Raw genomic sequence first — 16816 nt, forward strand, 5'->3', positions numbered from 1 at the left:
CTTTGTTGCAACTAATGTGTGAACACGGTGTTGCATCTCATGTGTGAACACTGTGTTGCAACTAAATTGTGAACACTGTGTTGTATCTAATGTTTGAACACTGTGTTGCATCCAATGTGTGAACACTGTGTTTTATCTAATGTGTGAACACTGTGTTGTATCTAATGTGTGAACACTGTGTTGTATCTAATGTGTGAACAAGGTGTTGCAACTGATGTGTGAACACTGTGTTTTATCTAATGTGTGAACACTGTGTTTTATCTAATGTGTGAACACTCTGTTGAATCTAATGTGTGAACACTGTTGTATCGAATGTGTGAACACTGTGTTGCTCCTAATATGTGAACAGTGTGTTGTATCTGATGTGTGAACACTGCTTTGCACCTAATAAGGGAACACTATGCTTTATCCAATAGGAGAACACTGTGTTGCACCTAATATGTGCCAACTTTGTTGTATCTAAATTGTGAACACTGTGTTGTATCTAATGTGTGAACAAGGTGTTGCAACTGATGTGTGAACACTGTGTTTTATCTAATGTGTAAACACTGTGTATTATTTAATGTGTGAACACTGTGTTGCAACTAATTTGTGAACACTGTGTTGTATCTAATGTTTGATCACTGTGTTGCATCGAATGTGTGAACATTGTGTTGCATCTAATGTGCGAACACTGTGTTGTATCTAATGTGTGAACACTGCGTTGCATCTAATGTATGAACACTGTGTTTTATCCAATGTGTGAACACTCTGTTGAAACTAATGCGTGAACACTGTGTTGTATCGAATGTGTGAACCACTGTGTTGCATCGAATGTGTGAACATTGTGTTGCATCTAATGTGCGAACACTGTGTTGCATCTAATGTATGAACACTGTGTTTTATCCAATGTGTGAACACTCTGTTGAAACTAATGCGTGAACACTGTGTTGTATCGAATGTGTGAACCACTGTGTTGCATCTAATGTGAGAACACTGTATTGTATCGAATGTGTGAAAACTGTGTTGTATCGAATGTGTGAAAACTGTGTTGCATCTAATGTGTGAACACTCTGTTGAATCTAATGTGTGAACAATGTGTTGTATCGAATGTGTGAACACTGTGTTGCTCCTAATATGTGAACACTGTGTTGTATCTGATGTGTGAACACTGCTTTGCACCTAATAAGGGAACACTATGCTGTATTCAACATGAGAACACTGTGTAGCACCTAATATGCGCCAACTTTACTGTATCTAATGTGTGAACACTTTGTTGCATCTAATGTGTGAACATTGTGTTGCTACGAATGTGTGAACACGGTGTTGCATCTCATGTGTGAACACTGTGCTTCATCTAATGAGTGAACACTCTGTTGTATCTAATGTGTGAACACTGCGTTGTGTGTAATGTGCGAGAACCTTTGTTGCAACTAATGTGTGAACACTGTGTTGCATCTAATGTGTGAACATAGTGTTGCTACGAATGTGTGAACATGGTGTTGCATCTCATGTGTGAACACTGTGCTTCATCTAATGAGTGAACACTCTGTTGCATCTAATGTGTGAACACTGCGTTGTGTGCAATGTGTGAAAACCTTTGTTGCAACTAATGTGTGAACACGGTGTTGCATCTCATGTGTGAACACTGTGTTGCAACTAAATTGTGAACACTGTGTTGTATCTAATGTTTGAACACTGTGTTGCATCCAATGTGTGAACACTGTGTTGTATCTAATGTGTGAACACTGTGTTGTATCTAATGTGTGAACAAGGTGTTGCAACTGATGTGTGAACACTGTGTTTTATCTAATGTGTGAACACTGTGTTTTATCTAATGTGTGAACACTCTGTTGAATCTAATGTGTGAACACTGTTGTATCGAATGTGTGAACACTGTGTTGCTCCTAATATGTGAACAGTGTGTTGTATCTGATGTGTGAACACTGCTTTGCACCTAATAAGGGAACACTATGCTTTATCCAATAGGAGAACACTGTGTTGCACCTAATATGTGCCAACTTTGTTGTATCTAATGTGTGAACACTTTGTTGCATCTAATGTGTGAACAATGTGTTGCTGCTAATGTGTGAACACGATGTTTTATCTAATGTGTGAACACTGTGGTGTATCTAATGAGTGAATACTGTGTTTTATTTAATGTGTGAACACTGTGTTGCAACTAATTTGTGTACACTGTGTTGTATCTAATGTGTGCACACTGTGTTGCAACTAATGTGTGAACACTGCGTTGCATGTAAAGTGTGAACACTGTGTTGCACCGCATGTGTGAACACTGCGTTGTGTGCAATGTGCGAAAACCTTTGCTGCAACTAATGTGTGAACACTGTGTTGCATCTAATGTGTGAACACTGCGTTGCAACTAATTTGTAAACACTGTGTTGTACCTCATGTTTGAACACTGTGTTGCATCCAATGTGTGAACACTGTGTTTTATCTAATGTCTGAACACTGTGTTGCATCTAATGTGTGAACACTGTGTTCAATCTAATGTGAGAACACTGTGTTGTTTCTAATGTGTGAACACTGTGTTGCATCCAGTGTGTGAAGACTGTGTTGCATCTAATGTGTGAACACTGTGTTTTATCTAATGTGTGAACACTGTGTTGCATCTAATGTGTGAACATTGTGTTGCATCTAATGTGCGAACACTTTTGCATCTGGTGTGTGAACACTGTGTTGTATCTAATGTGTCAAAAATGTGTTGCATGGAATGTGTGAACACTGTGTTGCCTCGAATGTGTGAACACAGTGTTGTGTCTAATGTGTGAACACTGTGTTTTATCTAATGTGTCAACACTGTGTTTTATCTAATGTGTGAACATAGTGTTGCGACTAATGTGTGAACACCGTGTTGCATCCAATGTGAGAACACTGTGTTGCATCTAATGAGTGAACACTGTGTTTTATCAAATGTGTGAACACTGTATTGCACCTAATGTGTGAACACTTTGTTGTATCTTAGGTGTGAACACTGTGTTGCATCTAATGTGTGAACACTGCGCTGTATCTATTGTTTGATCACTGTATTGTATCGAATGAGTGAACACTGTGTTGTATCTAATGTGTGAACACTGTGCTGCATCCAATGTGAGAACACTGTGTTGCATCTAATGAGTGAGCACTGCGTTTTATCAAATGTGTGAACACTGTATTGCAACTAATGTGTGAATACTTTGTTGTATCTAATGTGTGAACACTATGTTGCATCTATTGTTTGATCACTGTTTGTATCCAATGTGTGAACACTGTGTTGTATCTAATGTGTGAACACTGTGTTTTATCTAATGTGTGAACATGGTGCTGTATCTAATGTTTGATCACTGTGTTGCATCTAATGTGAGAACACTGTATTGTATCTAATGTGTGAACACTGTGCTGTATCTAATGTGTGAACACTGTGTTGCATCTCATGTGTGAACACTGTGTTGCATCTAATGTGTGAACACTCTGTTGAATCTAATGTGTGAAGACTGTGTTGTATCTAATGTGTGAACACTGTGTTGCTCCTAATATGTGAACACTGTGTTGTATCTGATGTGTGAACACTGCTTTGCACCTAATAAGGGAACACTATGCTGTATCCAATATGAGAACACTGTGTTGCACCTAATATGTGCCAACTTTATTGTATCTAATGTGTGAACACTTTATTGCATCTAATGTGTGAACACTGTGTTGTTACTAATGTGTGAACACGGTGTTGCATCTCATGTGCGAACACTGTGCTGCATCTAATGAGTGAACACTGTGTATTATTTAATGTGTGAACACTGCGTTGCAACTAATTTGTGAACACTGTGTTGTATCTAATGTGTGAACACTGTGTTGCACCTACTGTGTGAACACTATGCTGTATCTAATTTTTTAACACTGTGCTGTATCTAATGTTTGATCACTGTGTTGCATCGAATGTGTGAACACTGCGTTGCATCTAATGTATGAACACTGTGTTTTATCCAATGTGTGAACACTCTGTTGAAACTAATGCGTGAACACTGTGTTGTATCGAATGTGTGAACTACTGTGTTGCATCTAATGTGAGAACACTGTATTGTATCGAATGTGTGAAAACTGTGTTGTATCGAATGTGTGAAAACTGTGTTGCATCTAATGTGTGAACACTGTGTTGCATCTAATGTGTGAACACTCTGTTGAATCTAATGTGTGAACAATGTGTTGTATCGAATGTGTGAACACTGTGTTGCTCCTAATATGTGAACACTGTGTTGTATCTGATGTGTGAACACTGCTTTGCACCTAATAAGGGAACACTATGCTGTATCCAATTTGACAACACTGTGTAGCACCTAATATGCGCCAACTTTACTGTATCTAATGTGTGAACACTTTGTTGCATCTAATGTGTGAACATTGTGTTGCTACGAATGTGTGAACATGGTGTTGCATCTCATGTGTGAACACTGTGCTTCATCTAATGAGTGAACACTCTGTTGTATCTAATGTGTGAACACTGCATTGTGTGTAATGTGCAAAAACCTTTGTTGCATCTCATGTGTGAACACTGTGTTGCATCTAATGTGTGAACACTGTGTTGCAACTAAATTGTAAACACTGTGTTGTATCTAATGTTTGAACACTGTGTTGCATCCAATGTGTGAACACTGAGTTGTATCTAATGTGGGAACACTGTGTTTTATCTAAAGTGTGAACACTGTGTTGTATCTAATGTGTGAACGCTGTGTTGTACCTAATGTGTGAACACTGTGTTATATCTAATGTGTGAACACTGTGTTGCATCTAATGTGTGAACACTTTTGCATCTTGTGCGTGCACTCTGTGTTGTACCTAATGTGTGAAAAATGTGTTGCATGGAATGTGTGAACACTGTGTTGCCTCGAATGTGTGAACACAGTGTTGTGTCTAATGTGTGAACACTGTGTTTTATCTAATGTGTGAACATTGTGTTGCGACTAATGTGTGAACACTGTGTTATATCTAATGTGTGAACACTGTGTTTTATCTAATGTGTGAACATTGTGTTGCGACTAATGTGTGAACACTGTGTTATATCTAATGTGTGAACACTGTGTTTTATCTAATGTGTGAACATTGTGTTGCATCCAATGTGAGAACACTGTGTTGCATCTATTGTTTGATCACTGTATTGTATCGAATGTGTGAACACTGTGTTGTATCTAATGTGTGAACACTTTGTTTTATCTAATGTGTGAACACGGTGCTCTATCTAATGTTTGATCACTGTGTTGCATCTAATGTGAGAACACTGTACTGTCTCTAATGTGTTCAATCTAAGATGAGAACACCGTGTTGTATCTAATGTGTGAACACTGTGTTTTATCTAATGTGTGAACACTGTGTTGCAACTAATGTGTGAACACTGCGCTGTATCTATTGTTTGATCACTGTATTGTATCGAATGTGTGAACATTGTGTTGCATCTAATGTGCGAACACTTTTGCATCTGGTGTGTGAACTCTGTGTTGTATCTAATGTGCGAAAAATGTGTTGCATGGAATGTGTGAACACTGTGTTGCCTCGAATGTGTGAACACTGTGTTGTGTCTAATGTGTGAACACTGTGTTTTATCTAATGTGTGAACACTGTGTTTTATCTAATGTGTGAACATTGTGTAGCGACTAATGTGTGAACACCGTGTTGCATCTAATGTGTGAACACTGTGTTGTATCTGATGTGTGAAGACTGTGTTGTATCTAATGTGTGAACACTGCGTTGCTCCTAATATGTGAACACTGTGTTGTATCTGATGTGTGAACACTGCTATGCACCTAATAAGGGAAGACTATGCTGTATCCAATATGAGAACACTGTGTTGCACCTAATATGTGCCAACTTTATTGTATCTAATGTGTGAACACTTTGTTGCATCTAATGTGTGAACACTGTGTTGCTGCCAATGTGTGAACACGATGTTGCATCTCATGTGTGAACACTGTGCTGCATCTAATGAGTGAACACTGTGTTGTATCTAATGTGTGAACACGATGCTGTATCTAATTTTTGAACACTCTGTTGCATCTTATGTGTGAAGACTGTGTTTTATCTAATGTGTGAACACTCTGTTGAAACTAATGTGTGAACACTGTGTCGTATCGAATGAGTGAACACTGTGCTGTATCAAATGTGTGAACACTGTGTTGCATCTACTGTGTGAACACGATGCTGTATCTAAATTTTGAACACTGTGTTGCATCTAATGTGTGAACACTGTGTTTTATCTAATGTGTGAACACTCTGTTGAAACTAATGTGTGAACACTGTGTTGTATCGAATGTGTGAACACTGTGTTGCTCCTAATATGTGAACACTGTGTTGTATCTAATGAGTGAACACTGTGTTACATTTAATGTGTGAGCACTATGTTGCATCAAATGTGTGAACTCTGTGTTGCATCGAATGTGTGAATCCTGTCTTGTATCTGATGTGTGAACACTGTGTTGCATCTAATGTGTGAACACTGTGTTGCATCGAATGTGTGAACAGTGTGTTGCATCTAATGTGTGAAGCCTGTGTTGTATCTGATGTGTGAACACTGTGTTGCATCTAATGTGTGAACACTGTGTTGCATCGAATGTGTGAACAGTGTGTTGCATCTAATGTGTGAACATTGTGTTGTATCTGATGTGTGAACACTGTGTTGCATCTAATGTGTGAACACTGTGTTGTATCTAATGAGTGAACACTGTGTTACATTTAATGTGTGAGCACTATGTTGCATCAAATGTGTGAACACTGTGTTGTATCTGATGTGTGAACACTGTGTTGCATCTAATGTGTGAACACTGTGTTACATTTAATGTGTGAACTCTGTGTTGCATCAAATGTGTGAACACTGTGCTGCATCGAATGTGTGAACAGTGTGTTGCATCGAATGTGTGAACACTGTGTTGTATCTAATGAGTGAACACTGTGTTACATTTAATGTGTGAGCACTATGTTGCATCTAATGTGTGAACTCTGTGTTGCATCAAATGTGTGAACACTGTGCTGCATCGAATGTGTGAACAGTGTGTTGCATCGAATGTGTGAACACTGTGTTACATTTAATGTGTGAGCACTATGTTGCATCAAATGTGTGAACAGTGTGTTGCATTTAATGTGTGAGCACTATGTTGTATCTAATGAGTGAACACTGTGTTACATTTAATGTGTGAGCACTATGTTGCATCTAATGTGTGAACACTGTGCTGCATCGAATGTGTGAACAGTGTGTTGCATCGAATGTGTGAACACTGTGTTACATTTAATGTGTGAGCACTATGTTGCATCAAATGTGTGAACAGTGTGTTGCATTTAATGTGTGAACACTATGTTGTATCTAATGAGTGAACACTGTGTTGTATCTAATGAGTGAACACTGTGTTACATTTAATGTGTGAGCACGATGTTGTATCTAATGAGTGAACACTGTGTTACATTTAATGTGTGAGTACTATGTTGCATCAAATGTGTGAACAGTGTGTTGCATTTAATGTGTGAGCACTATGTTGTATCTAATGAGTGAACACTGTTTTACATTTAATGTGTGAGCACTATGTTGCATCAAATGTGTGAACAGTGTGTTGCATTTAATGTGTGAGCACTATGTTGTATCTAATGAGTGAACACTGTGTTACATTTAATGTGTGAGCTCTATGTTGCATCAAATGTGTGAACAGTGTGTTGCATTTAATGTGTGAGCACTATGTTGTATCTAATGAGTGAACACTGTGTTACATTTAATGTGTGAGCACTATGTTGCATCAAATGTGTGAACACAGTGTTGCATCTAATGTGTGAACACTGTGTTGCATCGAATGTGTGAACAGTGTGTTGCATCTAATGTGTGAAAACGGTGTTGCATCTAATGTGTGAGCACTGTGTTGCATCGAATGTGTGAACAGTGTGTTGCATCTAATGTGTGAAAACGGTGTTGCATCTAATGTGTGAACACTGTTTTGCATCTAATGTGTGAACACTCTGTTGCAACTAATGTGTGAACAATGTGTTACATCTAATGAGTGAACACTATGTTGTATCTAAAGTGTGAACACAGTGTTGCATCGAATGTGTGAAAACGGTGTTGCATCTAATGTGTGAACACTGTTTTGCATCTAATGTGTGAACACTCTGTTGCAACTAATGTGTGAACAATGTGTTACATCTAATGAGTGAACACTGTGTTGCATCCAATGTGTGAAGACTGTGTGCCATCTAATGTGTGAACACTGTGTTGTATCTAATGAGTGAACACTGTGTTACATTTAATGTGTGAGCACATTGTTGCATCAAATGTGTGAACACTGTGCTGCATCGAATGTGTGAACAGTGTGTTGCATCGAATGTGTGAACACTGCGTTGTATCTAATGAGTGAACACTGTGTTACATTTAATGTGTGAGCACTATGTTGCATCTAATGTGTGAACACTGTGTTGCATCTAATGTGTGAACACTGTGTTGTATCTAATGAGTGAACACTGTGTTGTATCTAATGAGTGAACACTGTGTTACATTTAATGTGTGAGTACTATGTTGCATCAAATGTGTGAACAGTGTGTTGCATTTAATGTGTGAGCACTATGTTGTATCTAATGAGTGAACACTGTTTTACATTTAATGTGTGAGCACTATGTTGCATCAAATGTGTGAACAGTGTGTTGCATTTAATGTGTGAGCACTATGTTGTATCTAATGAGTGAACACTGTGTTACATTTAATGTGTGAGCTCTATGTTGCATCAAATGTGTGAACAGTGTGTTGCATTTAATGTGTGAGCACTATGTTGTATCTAATGAGTGAACACTGTGTTACATTTAATGTGTGAGCACTATGTTGCATCAAATGTGTGAACACAGTGTTGCATCGAATGTGTGAACAGTGTGTTGCATCTAATGTGTGAAAACGGTGTTGCATCTAATGTGTGAGCACTGTGTTGCATCGAATGTGTGAACAGTGTGTTGCATCTAATGTGTGAAAACGGTGTTGCATCTAATGTGTGAACACTGTTTTGCATCTAATGTGTGAACACTCTGTTGCAACTAATGTGTGAACAATGTGTTACATCTAATGAGTGAACACTATGTTGTATCTAAAGTGTGAACACAGTGTTGCATCGAATGTGTGAAAACGGTGTTGCATCTAATGTGTGAACACTGTTTTGCATCTAATGTGTGAACACTCTGTTGCAACTAATGTGTGAACAATGTGTTACATCTAATGAGTGAACACTGTGTTGCATCCAATGTGTGAAGACTGTGTGCCATCTAATGTGTGAACACTGTGTTGTATCTAATGAGTGAACACTGTGTTACATTTAATGTGTGAGCACATTGTTGCATCAAATGTGTGAACACTGTGCTGCATCGAATGTGTGAACAGTGTGTTGCATCGAATGTGTGAACACTGCGTTGTATCTAATGAGTGAACACTGTGTTACATTTAATGTGTGAGCACTATGTTGCATCTAATGTGTGAACACTGTGTTGCATCTAATGTGTGAACACTGTGTTGTATCTAATGAGTGAACACTGTGTTGTATCTAATGAGTGAACACTGTGTTACATTTAATGTGTGAACACTGTGTTGTATCTAATGAGTGAACACTGTGTTGTATCTAATGAGTGAACACTGTGTTGTATCTAATGAGTGAACACTGTGTTACATTTAATGTGTGAGCACTATGTTGCATCAAATGTGTGAACACAGTGTTACATTTAATGTGTGAACACTGTGTTGCATCGAATGTGTGAACAGTGTGTTGCATCTAATGTGTGAACACTGTGTTGCTTCTAATGAGTGACCTCTGTGTTGCATCTAATGTGTGAACACTGTGTTGCATCGAATGTGTGAACAGTGTGTTACATTTAATGTGTGAACACTCTGTTGCATCTAATGAGTGAACACTATGTTGTATCTAATGAGTGAACACTGTGTTGCATCTAATGTGTGAACAGTGTGTTGCATCTAATGAGTGAACACGATGTTGCATCTAATGCATGAAGTCGATGTTGCATCGAATGTTTCAACACTGTGTTGCAGCTATTGGGTGAACACTGTGTTGCATCCAATGTGTGAACACCGAGTTGCATCTAATGTGTAATCACTGGATTGTATCTAATGTGTGAACACTTTGTTGCATCTAATGTGTGAACGTGGTGTTGAATCTAGTGTGTGAAGACTGTATTGTATTTAATGTGTGAACGGTGTGTTGCATTTAATGAGTGAACACTCTGTTGAAACTAATGTGTGAACACTGTGTTGTATCGAATGTGTGAACACTGTGTTGCTCCTAATATGTGAACACTGTGTTGTATCGAATATGAGAACACTGTGTTGCACCTAATATGTGCCAACTTTGTTGTATCTAATGTGTGAACAGTTTGTTGCATCAAATGTGTGAACACTGTATTGTATCTAATGAGTGAACACTGTGTTACATTTAATGTGTGAGCACTATGTTGCATCAAATGTGTGAACTCTGTGTTGCATCGAATGTGTGAATCCTGTCTTGTATCTGATGTGTGAACACTGTGTTGCATCTAATGTGTGAACACTGTGTTGCATCGAATGTGTGAACACTGTGTTGCATCGAATGTGTGAACAGTGTGTTGCATCTAATGTGTGAACATTGTGTTGTATCTGATGTGTGAACACTGTGTTGCATCTAATGTGTGAACACTGTGTTGTATCTGATGTGTGAACACTGTGTTGCATCTAATGTGTGAACACTGTGTTACATTTAATGTGTGAACTCTGTGTTGCATCAAATGTGTGAACACTGTGCTGCATCGAATGTGTGAACAGTGTGTTGCATCGAATGTGTGAACACTGTGTTGTATCTAATGAGTGAACACTGTGTTACATTTAATGTGTGAGCACTATGTTGCATCTAATGTGTGAACACTGTGCTGCATCGAATGTGTGAACAGTGTGTTGCATCGAATGTGTGAACACTGTGTTACATTTAATGTGTGAGCACTATGTTGCATCAAATGTGTGAACAGTGTGTTGCATTTAATGTGTGAGCACTATGTTGTATCTAATGAGTGAACACTGTGTTACATTTAATGTGTGAGCACTATGTTGCATCTAATGTGTGAACACTGTGCTGCATCGAATGTGTGAACAGTGTGTTGCATCGAATGTGTGAACACTGTGTTACATTTAATGTGTGAGCACTATGTTGCGTCAAATGTGTGAACAGTGTGTTGCATTTAATGTGTGAACACTATGTTGTATCTAATGAGTGAACACTGTGTTGTATCTAAAATGTGAGCACTATGTTGCATCGAATGTGTGACCAGTGTGTTGCATCTAATGTGTGAGCACTATGTTGTATCTAATGAGTGAACACTGTGTTGTATCTAATGAGTGAACACTGTGTTACATTTAATGTGTGAGCACTATGTTGCATCAAATGTGTGAACAGTGTGTTGCATTTAATGTGTGAGCACTATGTTGTATCTAATGAGTGAACACTGTGTTACATTTAATGTGTGAGCACTATGTTGCATCGAATGTGTGAACAGTGTGTTGCATCTAATGTGTGAAAACGGTGTTGCATCTAATGTGTGAACACTGTTTTGCATCTAATGTGTGAACACTCTGTTGCAACTAATGTGTGAACAATGTGTTGCATCTAATGAGTGAACACTATGTTGTATCTAATGAGTGAACACTGTGTTACATTTAATGTGTGAGCACTATGTTGCATCGAATGTGTGAACACTGTGTTGCATCGAATGTGTGAAAACGGTGTTGCATCTAATGTGTGAACACTGTGTTGCATCCAATGTGTGAAGACTGTGTGGCATCTAATGTGTGAACACTGTGTTGTATCTAATGAGTGAACACTGTGTTACATTTAATGTGTGAGCACATTGTTGCATCAAATGTGTGAACACTGTGCTGCATCGAATGTGTGAACAGTGTGTTGCATCGAATGTGTGAACACTGCGTTGTATCTAATGAGTGAACAAGGTGTTACATTTAATGTGTGAGCACTATGTTGCATCTAATGTGTGAACACTGTGTTGCATCTAATGTGTGAACACTGTGTTGTATCTAATGAGTGAACACTGTGTTGTATCTAATGAGTGAACACTGTGTTACATTTAATGTGTGAACACTGTGTTGTATCTAATGAGTGAACACTGTGTTGTATCTAATGAGTGAACACTGTGTTACATTTAATCTGTGAACACTGTGTTGTATCTAATGTGTGAACACTGTGTTGTATCTAATGAGTGAACACTGTGTTGTATCTAATGAGTGAACACTGTGTTGTATCGAATGAGTGAACACTGTGTTACATTTAATGTGTGAGCACTATGTTGCATCAAATGTGTGAACACAGTGTTACATTTAATGTGTGAACACTGTGTTGCATCGAATGTGTGAACAGTGTGTTGCATCTAATGTGTGAACACTGTGTTGCTTCTAATGAGTGACCTCTGTGTTGCATCTAATGTGTGAACAGTGTGTTGCATCTAATGTGTGAACACTCTGTTGCAACTAATGTGTGAACATTATGTTGTATCTAATGAGTGAACACTGTGTTGCATCTAATGTGTGAAAACGGTGTTGCATCGAATGTGTGAAGACTGTGTGGCATCTAATGTGTGAAGTCGATGTTGCATCGAATGTTTCAACACTGTGTTGCAGCTATTGGGTGAACAGTGTGTTGCATCCAATGTGTGAACACCGAGTTGCATCTAATGTGTAATCACTGTATTGTATCTAATGTGTGAACACTTTGTTGCATCTAATGTGTGAACGTGGTGTTGCAGCTAGTGTGTGAAGACTGTATTGTATTTAATGTGTGAACGGGGTGTTGCATTTAATGTGTGAACACTGTGTTGTATCTAATGAGTGAACACTGTGTTGTATCTAATGAGTGAACACTGTGTTACATTTAATGTGTGAGCACTATGTTGCATCTAATGTGTGAACAGTGTGTTGTATCTAATGTGTGAACAGTGTGTTGCATCTAATGTGTGAACACTGTGTTGTATCTAATCAGTGAACACTGTGTTGTATCTAATGAGTGAACACTGTGTTACATTTAATGTGTGAGCACTATGTTGCATCTAATGTGCGAACAGTGTGTTGCATCCAATTTGTGAACACTGTGTTGTATCTAATGAGTGAACACTGTGTTACATTTAATGTGTGAGCATGATGTTGCATCCAATGTGTGAACACTGTGTTGCATTGAATGTGTGAACAGTGTGTTGTATCTAATGAGTGAACACTGCGTTACATTTAATGTGTGAGCACTATGTTGCATCAAATGTGTGAACACAGTGTTGCATCGAATGTGTGAACAGTGTGTTGCTTCTAATGACTGAACTCTGTGTTGCATCTAATGTGTGAACAATGTGTTGCATTGAATGTGTGAACAGTGTGTTGCATCTAATGTGTGCACACTGTGTTGCTTCTAATGAGTGAACACTGTGTTGTATCTAATGTGTGAAAACTGTGTTGCTTCTAATGAGTGAACTCTGTGTTGTATCTAATGTGTGAAAACGGTGTTGCATCTAATGTGTGAACAGTGTGTTGCATCTTGTGTGTGAAGACTGTGTTGTATTTAATGTGTCAACACCGAGTTGCATCTAACGACTAAACACTGTATTGTATCTCATGTGTGAACACTTTGTTGCATCTAATGTGTGAACACGGTGTTGCATCTAATGTGTGAACACAGTGTTGCATCTTGTGTGTGAAGACTGTGTTGTATTTATTGTGTGAACTTTGTGTTGCATCTAATGTGTGAACACCGTGTTGTATCCAGTGTGTGAAATCTGCGTTGTATAGAATGTGTCAACACTGTGTTGCATCCAATGTGAGAACATTGTGTTGCATCTAATGTGTGAAGACTGTGTTGTATTTAATGTGTGAATGTTGTGTTGCATCTAATGTGTGAACACCGTGTTGTATCCAGTGTGTGAAATCTGTGTTGTATAGAATGTTTGAACACTGTGTTGTATCTATTGTGTGAACACTGTGTTGCATCTAATGTGTGAACACTGTGTTGCATCGAATTGTCAAAACTGTGTTGCATCTAATGTGTGAACACTGTGTTGTGGCTAATGTGTGAAGTCTGTGTTGCATCTGATGTGTGAACACTGTGTTGTATCTAATGAGTGAACACTGTGTTACATTTAATGTGTGAGCACTATGTTGCATCAAATGTGTGAACTCTTTGTTGCATTGAATGTGTGAACCCTGTGTTGTATCTGATGTGTGAACACTGTGTTGTATCTAATGAGTGAACACTGTGTTGCATCGAATGTGTGAACACTGTGTTGCATCGAATGTGTGAACACTGTGTTGTATCTGATGTGTGAACACTGTGTTGCATCTAATGTGTGAACACTGTGTTGTATCTGATGTGTGAACACTGTGTTGCATCTAATGTGTGAACACTGTGTTGTATCTAATGAGTGAACACTGTGTTACATTTAATGTGTGAGCACTATGTTGCATCTAATGTGTGAACAGTGTGTTGCATCGAATGTGTGAACACTATGTTGCATCTAATGTGTGAACAGTGTGTTGCATCGAATGTGTGAACACTGTGTTACATTTAATGTGTGAGCACTATGTTGCATCAAATGTGTGAACTCTGTGTTGCATTGAATGTGTGAACCCTGTGTTGTATCTGATGTGTGAACACTGTGTTGTATCTAATGAGTGAACACTATGTTGCATCGAATGTGTGAACAGTGTGTTGCATCTAATGTGTGAAAACGGTGTTGCATCTAATGTGTGAACACTGTTTTGCATCTAATGTGTGAACACTCTGTTGCAACTAATGTGTGAACAATGTGTTGCATCTAATGAGTGAACACTATGTTGTATCTAATGAGTGAACACTGTGTTACATTTAATGTGTGAGCACTATGTTGCATCGAATGTGTGAACACTGTGTTGCATCGAATGTGTGAAAACGGTGTTGCATCTAATGTGTGAACACTGTGTTGCATCCAATGTGTGAAGACTGTGTGGCATCTAATGTGTGAACACTGTGTTGTATCTAATGAGTGAACACTGTGTTACATTTAATGTGTGAGCACATTGTTGCATCAAATGTGTGAACACTGTGCTGCATCGAATGTGTGAACAGTGTGTTGCATCGAATGTGTGAACACTGCGTTGTATCTAATGAGTGAACAAGGTGTTACATTTAATGTGTGAGCACTATGTTGCATCTAATGTGTGAACACTGTGTTGCATCTAATGTGTGAACACTGTGTTGTATCTAATGAGTGAACACTGTGTTGTATCTAATGAGTGAACACTGTGTTACATTTAATGTGTGAACACTGTGTTGTATCTAATGAGTGAACACTGTGTTGTATCTAATGAGTGAACACTGTGTTACATTTAATCTGTGAACACTGTGTTGTATCTAATGTGTGAACACTGTGTTGTATCTAATGAGTGAACACTGTGTTGTATCTAATGAGTGAACACTGTGTTGTATCGAATGAGTGAACACTGTGTTACATTTAATGTGTGAGCACTATGTTGCATCAAATGTGTGAACACAGTGTTACATTTAATGTGTGAACACTGTGTTGCATCGAATGTGTGAACAGTGTGTTGCATCTAATGTGTGAACACTGTGTTGCTTCTAATGAGTGACCTCTGTGTTGCATCTAATGTGTGAACAGTGTGTTGCATCTAATGTGTGAACACTCTGTTGCAACTAATGTGTGAACATTATGTTGTATCTAATGAGTGAACACTGTGTTGCATCTAATGTGTGAAAACGGTGTTGCATCGAATGTGTGAAGACTGTGTGGCATCTAATGTGTGAAGTCGATGTTGCATCGAATGTTTCAACACTGTGTTGCAGCTATTGGGTGAACAGTGTGTTGCATCCAATGTGTGAACACCGAGTTGCATCTAATGTGTAATCACTGTATTGTATCTAATGTGTGAACACTTTGTTGCATCTAATGTGTGAACGTGGTGTTGCAGCTAGTGTGTGAAGACTGTATTGTATTTAATGTGTGAACGGGGTGTTGCATTTAATGTGTGAACACTGTGTTGTATCTAATGAGTGAACACTGTGTTGTATCTAATGAGTGAACACTGTGTTACATTTAATGTGTGAGCACTATGTTGCATCTAATGTGTGAACAGTGTGTTGTATCTAATGTGTGAACAGTGTGTTGCATCTAATGTGTGAACACTGTGTTGTATCTAATCAGTGAACACTGTGTTGTATCTAATGAGTGAACACTGTGTTACATTTAATGTGTGAGCACTATGTTGCATCTAATGTGCGAACAGTGTGTTGCATCCAATTTGTGAACACTGTGTTGTATCTAATGAGTGAACACTGTGTTACATTTAATGTGTGAGCATGATGTTGCATCCAATGTGTGAACACTGTGTTGCATTGAATGTGTGAACAGTGTGTTGTATCTAATGAGTGAACACTGCGTTACATTTAATGTGTGAGCACTATGTTGCATCAAATGTGTGAACACAGTGTTGCATCGAATGTGTGAACAGTGTGTTGCTTCTAATGAGTGAACTCTGTGTTGCATCTAATGTGTGAACAATGTGTTGCATTGAATGTGTGAACAGTGTGTTGCATCTAATGTGTGCACACTGTGTTGCTTCTAATGAGTGAACACTGTGTTGTATCTAATGTGTGAAAACTGTGTTGCTTCTAATGAGTGAACTCTGTGTTGTATCTAATGTGTGAAAACGGTGTTGCATCTAATGTGTGAACAGTGTGTTGCATCTTGTGTGTGAAGACTGTGTTGTATTTAATGTGTCAACACCGAGTTGCATCTAACGACTAAACACTGTATT

Source organism: Heterodontus francisci, chromosome 11 (assembly GCF_036365525.1).
Source record: "Heterodontus francisci isolate sHetFra1 chromosome 11, sHetFra1.hap1, whole genome shotgun sequence".
Lineage (NCBI taxonomy): Eukaryota > Metazoa > Chordata > Chondrichthyes > Heterodontiformes > Heterodontidae > Heterodontus > Heterodontus francisci.